The sequence below is a fragment of the Mytilus galloprovincialis genome, chromosome 2 (assembly GCF_965363235.1).
Source record: "Mytilus galloprovincialis chromosome 2, xbMytGall1.hap1.1, whole genome shotgun sequence".
Classification (NCBI taxonomy): Eukaryota; Metazoa; Mollusca; class Bivalvia; order Mytilida; family Mytilidae; genus Mytilus; species Mytilus galloprovincialis.
In genome coordinates, this window is record NC_134839.1 from 9,717,322 (window position 1) to 9,728,361 (window position 11,040).

The 11,040-nt window shown below is 31.6% G+C and overlaps 1 long non-coding RNA gene across 1 annotated transcript; it reads left to right on the forward strand.

The window, feature by feature from the left end:
* Nucleotides 1-977: 977 nt before the first annotated feature.
* Nucleotides 978-10,461, forward strand: LOC143062106 (uncharacterized). The gene is made up of 3 exons (XR_012974550.1): nt 978-1,197; nt 7,636-7,866; nt 9,695-10,461. It is a non-coding gene; the product is annotated as an uncharacterized LOC143062106 (long non-coding RNA).
* The last annotated feature ends 579 nt before the right edge of the window (nt 10,462-11,040 follow it).

Here is an 11,040-nt window from a genome sequence, read left to right on the forward strand (position 1 = left end):
ATTTCGAACAGCGGTATACTACTGTTGCCTTAATTGATATACAAGTGTTTGTTCTGTTTGAGACATTGCTATTTTAAGAGACAAACGTTGGTATTCTAATTTGAACTAGTTTGCACTCTTAATAATCAACTTGGTTTAGTACTCAAATAAAGCTGAATTTATTCGGAGCCTTCTTAAATTGTTATCAAAGGTACCAGGATTATAATTTAATACGCCAGACGCGCGTTTCGTCTACATAAGACTCATCGGTGATGCTCAGATCAAGATATAAAGTAAAATAGAAATATCTTGCTAAATTGTCTCCTGAGTTTTCTATTCATTAAAGTTGTCTTTTTGTTCTTTTGTTAACCATCTAGATATGTTTCATAACCATATGGCATTACGATGTAATCACTTGCGCACAGACATGACATTCAAAGGATTATAACAACTAATTCCAAGATGTGGTAATGCTATTGAAAGTATTCTCTTGGTAATTAGAGAAGGGAATGCACATACAAAAAAAATGATCAGATCAACATTTGACTTTTTAACTTACAAGTACCATTGAAGCTCTCATGTTGTGTATGCAATAAAACACAAAAACTGTGATAACCGAACAACTGTTTTCTCATTAGTCAAGCCTAGCTTACGTAATTTTCTGAATAGGGTATGGTGCATTAAAAATTAACCTATAATGGACAAAAACCGTTATTGTGACACTGCAGATGTATAAATTTTCAAAACATAATGTGCATGCACAATTACAGAATTTAAATTGCAGTTCTTCACAATATTCGTACTTCAGTCAATTACGAACCACTAGTATGCAGACAATATGAAATCTGACTTAACATATATTGAAACCCTTTTTTCCATAAAACTGAACATGGACATATTGCACAAATTATATGGAAAATAAAAGAGGATTTTTTTAATTACACAATATATAGTAAAGCATAACATAGATTTATTGACGTAATAACCATGACAAACGGTAGCTGCATTATATCGTGGTCGGGATTATTGGAGAGAATTATCACAGTAGAAAATAATTGATAAGGCTGTTATATAGGAGTGATTCCGTAGTAATGTTAGATTAACTTTCTTGGTCATAAATTAAAGGCGAATATTGAGAGACTATGATATTGAGTTTGGATATAACATGTGTCTGTTTTTACTTGCTTTGTATTAATTTGAATTTTTCGGCAATGAGTGGTAAGTTCATGAAGTTATTTTCGTTTTACTGAATTTGACATTATAACTATATTGTCAAATTTAAACATTATTTTATTTAAAACTTCAGACACAGCAGTTTGTTTACAGTTTCAATAATAATTTTGTTTTTATCATGATTCTTTTTTGTATTATTTTATTTATTTCACTATCATAATTCGTACTATCAATTATGAAAATGATATTAATAAGAAATGTCTTTAAGGCGAAGTGTACGTAATTGCACGCCTCTAGCGGAATACGGGATTAAAAAAGTTCGTCGTTAGTTACGCAAGTTATCTCCTATACTCCAAGAAAGGACACACGAAAGAGAAACTACTTTCTGCGGTCTATAATGACTCCAACAAGCACGCCTGTGCTGTGTTAAACCTCATAGAAATTATCTAAATAACTCCAATTAGAAATCACAGCATTCTGTACGTTTTTCTGTGTGCAGCCTGACTTAAAAACAGTTTTTTTCTTTTTGTTTAAGACGCGTAGGAGAAGGCATTTCGTGTTCGGATATCAACAGGAAGAAAAAACGCCTCACAACAAAATTATAAACAAATAAACAAATAAACATGTAACAATTTTTCTTCTATTGATATCAAATTAATTATAATGAAACCTGAATTGACCCAACAATATCGTTTTAAAAAAGACGTAGTCTTGAACGAAAAACACAGTACTCAACGTAAAGTTTTATAATAGGTTACAAATAATTAATGAAAGACGTGTGAATTTAATTGTTTAATTAAAAAGACGTTGAAATATTCGTATTTCGTGCAATTGAAAATTTAAGGACATGATTTATATTCATATAAGAAATCCGACGATACCAAGAGAATAATTTGACCACTAGTGCAAAACTTACCAGTCGGAAGAACAAAGACGGAAAACAAACAAAAAATAAACAAATTATGCCCCCAAAATTACTCAATAACTTAAAAATTGTCTCACTCTAACATTTATCTTAAAATGAGTAAAAATAATGTCATTCAACTCCCAGTTTTCAACTTTTTCTACATGTGCAGAAAATAAACAGGTGTCTTCTATTCCGTCCGCAATTTATGGGAAAACTAAATCTAAATTTAGAACCATATTGAAATTGAAAGTACACATGTAAGATAAAATATAACATGTCATTTCTTCTTTCACAAATTCCAATTTCGAAGAGATATATAGCGAAATCTGTTTTCTTTTATTGTGCCTGTGTGCATCGTTCAAAATTAGAGAATGTAATTTTGCAGTATCAAGTCTCAATTCAAGATTACGAATGAATAGAATATAGAATTACGGGGGGGGGGGGGGGGGTAGGACCTTTATCGGAACTCCGGGATAGGCTGTTTTTAAGCTCAGGATTTCGGGATTGACCCTTTCGGGATCCGGGAATTCTATTTCCGAATTTCGGGAAGTCGGGATTTAAATTTTTTTTTTATTCGGGACCTCGCCGGATTTCGTGTTTTTCGTGTATTTAAGCCCGGGATTTCGGGATCTGGATCCCTCCTTCCCTCCTCCCTCTATCATGGTTAAAGAAAAGAGGTCATGGAAGTTTTGTGATACTTGTAACTGCAATTTAATATTCAGTAGAACGAGAGGTGAAATGTGTTCAGACTATAACATTTCGATTTTTTTTTTAAATTTAACCAAAGTTTACTGCAAGGGGTGTTTAACGACCTCGATGATTATCCATGAGGATCTCGCACTCGGTCAGCTCTAGGTTTTCACCTAGTTCATGATCATACAATAATTAAGAAGCCTGTGGTTTACTAGTCTTATAATATGAGACTTTGGAGTTCATATAATTTACATTCAACGTTTATTATCGAATATTTCAATATAAAAAAGAGGATGTGGTATGATTGCCAATGAGACAACTATCCACAAAAGATCAAAATGACACAGACATTAACAATTATAGGTCACCGTACGGCCTTCAACAATGAGCAAAGCCCATACCGCATAGTGAGCTATAAAAGGCCCCGATAAGACAATGTAAAACAATTCAAACGAGAAAACTAACGGCCTTATTTATGTAAAAAATGAACAAAAAACAAATATGTAACACATAAACAAACGACAACCACTGAATTACAAGGCTTTTGACTATCAATGTTGACCACCCCCCCCCCCCCTCCTTTCCAATTGATTGGATAAAATGAATGGATTGCCGCCCCTATTTCAAACTGAAGTCCTATAAACTGACTGGTATTCGAATTTGTTAAAAGAAATAATTGGTATCTCTATTGATTCAATAGCGTAATGCCGAAAAACAATCATTTGTTTCCGCGAATTCCGAACAGCTAGAAATATATTCCCGAGTTCCAATTTGAGTAACTCGAATAATTCAAGCCCTTTCCATGTCCCATTTTCTCCCACACAAAAATGTAGCATTCGTACATCAGCTGAATAATACGACTGAATTATTCGGGTTACAATTTGTGTAAATCCCGAATCCTTTCGGAAATGGACTGTTGTAGATTTCAGATTGATTTCCAGAAATAAAAATCATACAAAAATGTTTCACGCAAATATTTGTCTTCAGACGTGTAAAGTTATACAACGGTTACTAGCCGATCTGGATTGTGATAAAAAGAAGAGCATGCAATGCATAAAATATATAATGTAGTGGCTCAGGGATGTGTTGAATTATAGAGATGCTTAAGCGGCACAAAGATAAGATTAATTTACCCAAATGTACTAAGAATTACCACACAACTTAAATTTACTTAAATTTTGATTTGTTATCCTGTGCCAGACAGATGGCTGATATTCTGAGAAGAGACCTTGATTAAATGAAGTTTTATGGGAACAAAGATTTTGGAAACGCGTCGCAGTGTTTAGATTTTAACAAAAAATAAGGCACCAAGGTCGAAAATAGTTCTAGTTCATAATGAAGAAAATGTCAACCGTTTTCTAGCTTGGCGATCTCCGAACGCACCCGAATATAATAGACAAATACAATACAATAGTACACAAAACGTAGCATAAAGAACTAAAGACCGAGCAACACGAACTCCAACAAAACGGTATATATTTGATACAAGTATAGGACTATATATAAACGTCGTAACTGTTGCGGCGACGTCAATAACGTTGTCGTTGTTTTTTTGTTTTTTTACACTCAAGATTCAACTTTAACAGGGTATAGCTTGAAAAGTAGCACGGTTGCTTAGGACTTTCTTTTCACCAATCGATTCCACAGACATTTTAGAATCGTCTCATAAATTTAAAAAAAAATCGATTGTCTAATATAATAGAAAATCTTGGAAATGTAACAATTCCTGCCGAATTTCACTATTTTCCCTATATATCCTTTGTAATTTTGGTGTATGATGCTGTTAACTTCAACAGCTCGTATCTCAAAAACGAAAGCGGTTACCCCCTTTTTTATTTTATTTTCCGATTTATTTTTGCAAGCAGAATCTACATGTAAAATTTTTAAAAAATCCATTGTGTAGTTTAATTACGTACACTTCGCCTTAATGCAAATGAAGCCAAGATTTTATAGATTGTTATTTTTGATGGAAAAAGTAAAATAACAAAAATAACGAACTCCAAGGAAAATTCAAAACGAAAAGTCCCTCATCAAATGGCAAATTCAAAAGTTCAAACGCATCCAACGAGTAGGAAATAACTGTCATATTCATAGCTTGGAACAGTGTGCAGATTTTTCGAAATATAAAATACAAGATAACCAAGGAAATGTTAGGTTGCATTAATATATAGATATCATGCACATTTCCAACCTTTATAGAAGTTGTCAGTTTTCATTGACCTTTGACCTTGAAGGTCAGTTGGTATCTTGAAGGTCAGTTGGTATCTTTTACCTCTTTGTTATTGCTCGTCAGTGGAGTGGAAATCCAAATGTGTGGATTTCGTTCACTGACTTTAGGACAGATTTAAACCCCAATAGTAGAAATGCCTATAAAAAGGTGACGATTAGACAAAAGTATATAGTGATAATTAGAATCCATTGTATTTTTAAAATATATACACAAAATAACGAGACAAATATCCAAATTACTTTGATTTGAGGTTTCATTTTAAGGCCTTTAAAAATTAACAAAATTCTGACCGTATAGTTAGATAAAAACAAATCCCGGACAAGGCGGCGAGTAGAACATGATTGTGATCGCTTAAACCTTAGATAATCAAGGACAATTGTGTAGCATCCCAACATAAACCAAAAAATGTAAGTATCAGTTAGAAATGGCTCGAATCACTTGCCTGCCATATAGCACAAAAAAACCCTTAAAAATATAAAGAGGGAAGATACGAAGTAGCTACCCAACAATAGTCTCAATGAATAAAATCTTGTTTAAGGCAAATAACAACTTATACATGTATTATGTTTCCAGGCTTAAGTTTCAATCGGTACATATCCAACTGTAGCGCGTTATAATATTTTGTGAGGGAATTCAATGTGTGCTATACCACGGTACGCACTTCATGTCAAAAACACTATACCAACCAGAATAAATTTGTATCCATGGACTATTTGTAAAACATTAATTGTTTTAAAACGGCGTATTTTCTGTATAAAGTCAAAAACTATGTTGACTTTTGAAGCCAAAACTATCTTTTGCATTAGATACGCAGATGAAAGATCCAAAAACTATACCAATACAGAAGATCTGTTTTTTTTTTAAATTATAGCAAATATTTTGGTCAAAACTAAAGGTTTGAAACGAAAGAATTGTCACTTCTTATACTTTCCCACATTTTCCACATATACATAAAGATAGATAATTGTTTTTTTTTTAATATCTTATACCAGAGACAAAAAGAAAAAGTTTACAATGATTTTCAAAGGTAACAGGATTATAATTTAGTACGCCAGATGCACATTTCGTCTACATAAGACGCTCACATCGAAATAGTTATATAGTTAAACAAGTACAAAGTTGAAGAGCATTGAGGACCCCAAATTAAAAAAAACCAGACGTTTCATTCCATAAAACAAGTCATTCTTCGAAGAGAATTCACAAAATACATTATACTCACGGCTACACAAATACAAAGGAAGTCAGTAAATAAAGTCAAAATATGTCCCATCTGCCTGTTAATGAACATGAAAATTGAATACGATCGGTTTAAAGTCAATATCGTATACCTCACACAATCTTGTGAGACACTAAAATGCAGCGCAATGAAAGTCTGCGAAAAGCAGAACCTTGGGAAATTCAATATATAAGTACATAAAATCGACAAGGAGCTTCAACCCCCAAAAGCGACAGGTAGCCACATCCCACAATACACGACTATACGTGGTCATAAATGTGGAGCAATACATACATTCGTGTTTCGATTAATAATAACCATGTTAATATGGATTAAAAAAAACATATTCAAATGTCTTACGAAGGATAAGGTTAAGTTTAATTTAAGGATCAATTAGTTATTACGGATCACAATATAACCGCAAACATTTGAATGTGATATCTCTTTTTTTTCTATAGAAACAGCCAAACTTCAAAACCGAATCAATGCATCCATGATATAATTTAGTAAAGGTTTTGAACATTTATTGTAAAGTAATCCACGACTTAGTAATTTATCAGTAACTATAATACATAGAAATCTAAAATATTACTAAAGTCACAGGAATAGGAAATGCATTAAAAAATATAGAACCATGAGAAGGAGCATAAGAAACATCTACGACCAAAAAAAGAAAATCAAAACAAAAGGAAACGAACATTCTTCTATTTTTGTTTTGATTATCCATTGTGAAACTGAAATATTCAAATCTACAAAAGGACAATTATTGCTGTTAAATATGTTAAAGTTAGTTTTTGTTTTGTCTTAATGAGTTAAAAACGGGAAAAAAAACATCACAATGTATGTGATTAATTTTAATTAGCATCGACTAACTTATGACTACTGGACAGATTTTATGAACAGTATTATGAACTCAAGCAATGTGCTTATCCCTTGACTGTCCCTTTGGTATCTTTCGTCCCTCTTTTGTCGCTGTTATAGTTACAAAAAACTGTAAATGATTATATATAAGAAAGATCGATACATCAGCAAATATTTTACTTTATTAAAATATTTTACAGAATAAAATATCTGTAGTAAATCAGGAATATGACAGTTGTTATCAATTCGTGTTGTGTGCTTGAGCTTTTAATCTAACAATTTGTTAGGCACTTACTTTTTAATTTTCCTTGGAGTTTAATATAATTGTGAGATTACTTTTTACAGGCATACATCAATTACAAAAAGACAAACAATAGTCCTTACAAAATTACACGGGAAACAAAACTATATCTTCACCAAACCCACCACAAGCTATAATACTCTAGAACGAGGAAACAACTGTAATACAATCGTAAATCAATAAACTTAAATACGGAATATTCTTTTACATTGTCTTTATATCCTAATAATATATTGCAGAATCTTACACTTTACAATCATTTCTATATTTTGTAGAGGACTGTTTTGTTTTAATTGATAATATTGCTTCATATTCTGGCACCATCAGCACAACAATGACTGGAAAAACTTGTCAAAGGTGGGATGTCACATTTCCACATACCCCAGCACATCCATTAGGCCCTGAACATGCAAACTACTGCAGAGCTCCTGATAATGACACACGAGTGTGGTGCATGACAACAGACAGCAATACTCGCTGGGAGTATTGTGATATATCAGAATGTGGTAAGTTATCACGTAACATGGTAAGTTCCGGTCACCTTCCGCGGTAAATTTCATGATACTTTCACGGTTACATTTCATCAACCTACAAATACAATGACTATCACATAAATAATGTGGAGCCTGTACGAAGTTTAAAAAATCGCGCCTCTTCATCTGTTCGCTTTCTTTGCAATGTTGTTGGTTTTTGTCTTTTTTTATTCTGACTTATTTTCAAATTTTAGACAAACACCAAATCGATAGATACTTGTATTTCATTTACAGATTATAAATAATAATATAAACATATTATTTTGGCATATAATATAAATAGAACCCTGTGCATGACTCAGCATCATCTTGATGGAGACAGTTTAGATCAAAGCAATCGCGTGACGCTGAAACAATTTTGCAAAAGAAAAAAAGCACATGATAGTTTTTCTTCTCTATAGTGGCATTGTTTTATCACCACGACTATAGTATGAAAATAAGAACATAATGTGGTATCATGATTGCCAATGAGACAACTCTAAAAAAAAAACCCACAACTGACACAAAAATCATCGACTAAAGGTCATTGTTAGGTCTTCAACAATGAGAAAAACAGCCGTGCAGCATATAAAAAAGAAGATGTGATAGGATTGCAAATGAGACAACTCTCCACAATAGACCAAAATGACACAGAAATTAACAACAATACAGCATAGTTTTTTTATTTCTTTTTTGCGATAAAGTATCTACATGGGTAAAAAATAAACTTATAGGCAAAGAGTTGTCAATATTGAAAACAAAATAACATCTGGTCAATATCACTAACAAGTAAATTCAAGTCCGATTAGGTTAAATAAGAATGCATGGCTAGTCAAGTTCGCAGATGTTTTTATCAGGTGAGCTAGGTACACGAGATCAATCAATTCCGATAAAATATTTCTAGTAATTGTGAATCTTTCATACATGATTTCTCTTTTTACATCAATCAAACTAGATTTTTAAAGTTAATTGTATATGTTTTTATTTATGTTATTAACAATATCAGAAGGAATGACAGAATAAGTTGTTTTTAACGACCTTGAAATGAAAAGTAATTTCATGTCAATGAGAGAGAAATACAATTCTAATTCAATAACACAATTATAATCAAAGGTCAATTTTAGTTTTGTGATTAATGAGTGAATTAATATTGTCTGAATTCAATTCGTAAATGCATGCTTCACTTCTTTAAAACATGATATTATAAAAGAATCGAAGATATTGTGATACTTTATCGAAAACAACTTTCTGAACTAGAGAAGAAAATTGAAAAAAATATAAAAAAAAATAGTAGGAAAATCGAGATTTAAAAACCAGAGAAAGTAATGCACTGCTACTATCAGCCGAAAAAAATATGAACTCAAGACTTTAAAGACATCCGTAAACGAACTTACGTATCAAATTATAAAAAGGTACTACTTGGAATAAATGTTAAACAACACAAGAACCAGCACATTTCCATTAAATAATAGCGAAAAAAATAAATAATGAATTAAAATTGCTCACATCTACAAAATCATTTAGTAACCGAATGTTTTAATCTGAACAAATGATGTTTCGATTTTAAAAGTAAGTGATCTTTCAATTCAAACAACCGTTGCTTGGGCAAGTTCTTTAATACAGATAGATAAACAATTACACTTTTACTCAATACCTGCTATATTAAAAAAAATAAATCCTTTGCTTAAAAACAATAATTAACTATTTCAAAATTTAATTTTATCTTCAGTGTATGCAGTCTTTCATCAAATATAATATTTATTCATGAAAATAGTTGTTAAATATAAATAAAATTATAAAGTTTATGAATATTACATTTTAGTTACGAGCACGACGGAAATCACAACAAACGAAATACCAATTGTGGAGACGACAGCTTCCATGACAACCAAAATAACAAGTACACAAGAAACAACAAGACTTGATACCCTGACAACCAAAGCAATACCTCAAACTTCTGTTAAAACAACAAATCAAAGTCCGCCACCAACAAAAATAATATACACAACAACCAATTGCAGTGGAAGTTATATTTGTCCATGTGGAAGCAGAGCAATCTATTGGATGCAATTCAATCAAGCTAATTTAACACAAGCAGAAAAATTAGCAATTTTAGACGAAGAAAAAGCACGACTACGGACAATTTTGATAGTTGATAAAACCATATTGACCTCGTATATACGTGCTCGAACAAGTGCCGAGGATAAACGACAAAGCGCCAAGTCAATAGGCCTTGTTGGAGCCCTTATATTAATTATTGTTGGTGTCATTATTGTGTTATCGGATCTTATGTCATGTTTACCAAAACTATACCATCATTTCAAAACCCGTCACTAAGTTATGAATTTGTCTTTTGAACATGCATAAAAAATTGTAAATTACCACATTTCTTTGGAACATTTACTGAAAAATAGTGATTCATAATGTTTCTTTTAACACTTACTAAAATATTGTATATTTTACATATGACAAATGTACGAGTGCAAATTTAGAACAGGATTACAGCTATTTTCGCCCACTAATATTCTGTAGAAAGCTTTTTTTCAAATCATAGAATTTTTGGTAAATATGGATACTTTTTTAATCATTTTTCATATACTTTCCTTACTGTTAGTACATACGGTTTATATCAAGTTTCAACTACGATGAAGATAATCAACGTGACTGTATATTTTTAATTTATATTAGATTGATCGAAATAGAATTAAGTGGTTATTTAAACTCCCCCAAAATTGGTCTTATTAAGAAAATACTATAAATTTGAAAAGTCGTCAAAACAAAATTCAGAAACACAATGGATACTTTTTCATTTAAAAAATATCATTCGCTCTCAAAACTCAATGTATCTTTTGAACGAACCAACGCAAATCCATTGTATCTTAAACACAACACCTGGGACTATTATACTAGCGTTAGTATAATAGTCCCAAACATAACCTATTTTTTCAGTGGAAATAGTTTTTTACAACCAGCGATCTATTAAACGATAACAGTTGTAAATTTCAATTTCAGAAAACAGCGGAAACTTTAGTCTCTTAAATATTTGATATGCGTAGGATATGGTCAAAAAGTTATAAAAATGACTATTCAAAACATATTCTACTAAACGAACCTTATCAATTTTTGAACGACTTATTCTTCTAATAATTACTCAGATAATTATTTAAT